Here is a 3,055-nt window from a genome sequence, read left to right on the forward strand (position 1 = left end):
CCTTGTCTGTTGATCGTGCCCAAAATACAAAGATATCACCACTTCAACTTGTGTGTTCGATTCACGTCGGGTTCAATACCTCGATCCATGCGGATTAATCCATTTTTCCGCAAAAGATATACCCCACACTTTGTCGGTTGATCGTGCCAAAAATAGGAAGATACCATCACTTCAACTTGTGTGTTCGATTCACGTCGGGTTCAATACCCCAACCCACGTTGATTAATCCATTTTTCCTCGAAAGATATGCCACACACCTTGTCTGTTGATCGTGCCCAAAATAGGAAGATACCATCACTTCAACTTGTGTGTTTGATTCACGTCGGGTTCAATACCCCGATCCACGTTGATTAATCCATTTTTCCTCGAAAGATATGCCACACACCTTGTCTGTTGATCGTGCCCAAAATACAAAGATATCACCACTTCAACTTGTGTGTTCGATTCACGTCGGGTTCAATACCTCGATCCATGCGGATTAATCCATTTTTCCGCAAAAGATATACCCCACACTTTGTCGGTTGATCGTGCCCAAAATAGGAAGATACCATCACTTCAACTTGTGTGTTCGATTCACGTCGGGTTCAATACCCCAACCCACATTGATTAATCCATTTTTCCTCGAAAGATATGCCACACACCTTGTCTGTTGATCGTGCCCAAAATAGGAAGATACCATCACTTCAACTTGTGTGTTCGATTCACGTCGGGTTCAATACCCCAACCCACATTGATTAATCCATTTTTCCTCGAAAGATATGCCACACACCTTGTCTGTTGATCGTGCCCAAAATAGGAAGATACCATCACTTCAACTTGTGTGTTTGATTCACGTCGGGTTCAATACCCCAATCCACGTTGATTAATCCATTTTTCCTCGAAAGATATGCCACACACCTTGTCTGTTGATCGTGCCCAAAATACAAAGATATCACCACTTCAACTTGTGTGTTCGATTCACGTCGGGTTCAATACCTCGATCCATGCGGATTAATCCATTTTTCCGCAAAAGATATACCCCACACTTTGTCGGTTGATCGTGCCCAAAATAGGAAGATACCATCACTTCAACTTGTGTGTTCGATTCACGTCGGGTTCAATACCCCAACCCACATTGATTAATCCATTTTTCCTCGAAAGATATGCCACACACCTTGTCTGTTGATCGTGCCCAAAATAGGAAGATACCATCACTTCAACTTGTGTGTTTGATTCACGTCGGGTTCAATACCCCGATCCACGTTGATTAATCCATTTTTCCTCGAAAGATATGCCACACACCTTGTCTGTTGATCGTGCCCAAAATAGAAAGATACCACCACTTCAACTTGTGAGAATCCATGCCAGACGCGCGCGGTACATCCTTTTCAACTGAAGCTATCAATTTTTATAGTTAGGATCATTACAGTCAAATGGATAATGTCTTGAAGAACATAGCCTTCGGATACAAATTGTGTATAAGACGAGATACTAGTAACTGCAGGTGGAGAGTCGTTCTTTCTTCCTGTCGAAGGAAAAGGCGATCTCGCCAGCACCCGTCGTCAGGGAGTTCATCCGCCGCCGTCCTCCGGCGGCTCCCCTCCACCGATGACGCGGTGCCGCTGAATAAAGTCTCTTCAGATCCTACTCTGACTAGACGATCGATCCTATGGTTGGGATGAATTTGGAATCCAATCTGTTCAAGTAAGGATGGTGTGGTAGCGGCGATATTCTGATGGTGGACATGTGTCTTCAGGCTCCGTCATCGCGACGGTGTTTGCTCCAACGTCGTTCGGAGCTAGGGAGGCAGTCCAGTAGCAGATGCAGATTATGGTCTGCATCGGCAGCATCTACATCTGGAAGATGGTGGATCGTATGATGGGCTCGTGGTACATGGATGGCAGGTATGGTTTCCTCCTCCGAAGTCTTAGTAATGTCGGGGTGCCAGAGCTCGAGTTCGATGGTGTGCCCGGGGTATTGCCCTGGTCTGATTCGTTCAACGGTAATGGTTTCACCTTTGGCGAGCCACCTTGGAGGATGTAAAGTTGCATATCAGCGATGGAGCCGCGTCGAGCTCAGGTGCAGAGGTGATCCTTCATTTTTTTTTCTTTGGTGGCTGCTCTGGTGGTGCCAGAGGCATGTGACAGGCGTTGATGTCAAGCTCAAAGGTTTCTTTGGTCTTGTTTGTAATTTTACTTCTTGGTTGATGTTACTTTGTGCAAAGGCTAGTGTTCTGCTATATTTCCAGCTTTGCCAGGTCGGTATGTATGTGGTTGATACTGTGATCCTTATTATATAAATGAGACATGTATTACCATGCAGAAAAAGATACAAATTGTGTATAGAATTTGGGAGTAAAAGTGATGTTGATCGTGCCCAAAATAGCAGATACCGCCACTTCAGCTTGTGAGAATCCATGCCAAACATGGTACATCCTTTTCAACTGAAACGATCAACTTTTATTGTTCGGATACATTAAACTCAACGGGATACTGGACATAGCCTTCGGATACAAATTGTGTATGTAGTATGTGGTGGGGTGAAAAGCGAAGCCCACGTCCAACATTTTAGGGTCCAAATCTTACATTATGGGGAGTTTGATTCTTCTAGTGCATTTTTGAACTAATCCATCGTCTTTTGTAAACCTAGGGGGACCATAGTTGCATCCTTATGTGACATCACTCTCAACTGGAAATCTAAGATCATGTTGCATTTTGTAAAGATTTGTTCTAAGGTTTTTTTTGCTCCCAAAATTACATAGTTTTGTGTTGTGTCACACTACTATGTTGTGTTTGATCCATACCGCTTATATTTTGCACTTCTACTTGGCTAACAACAAGAACGCAACCACATCCTCCCGCGTTTGCCCAGTTCAAATCCATGTGTACTTTTTCTGGGGGGAGAAGTCCATGTGTATTAAATAGTCACCAACATGAAACTTCGAAAGGATAGTAAATTGTTGATCGGTTTGAGATAGATTGCCAAGTATAGTACACGATGTAGGAATTGCAAAGTGTGAATGTGCACAAAAGATAGTTCTATTGCAGGTATCTTATGCTCCCTCGAAAAGGCATGC

The sequence above is a fragment of the Triticum aestivum genome, chromosome 6B (genome assembly GCF_018294505.1).
Source record: "Triticum aestivum cultivar Chinese Spring chromosome 6B, IWGSC CS RefSeq v2.1, whole genome shotgun sequence".
In the NCBI taxonomy this organism is placed as follows: Eukaryota; Viridiplantae; Streptophyta; class Magnoliopsida; order Poales; family Poaceae; genus Triticum; species Triticum aestivum.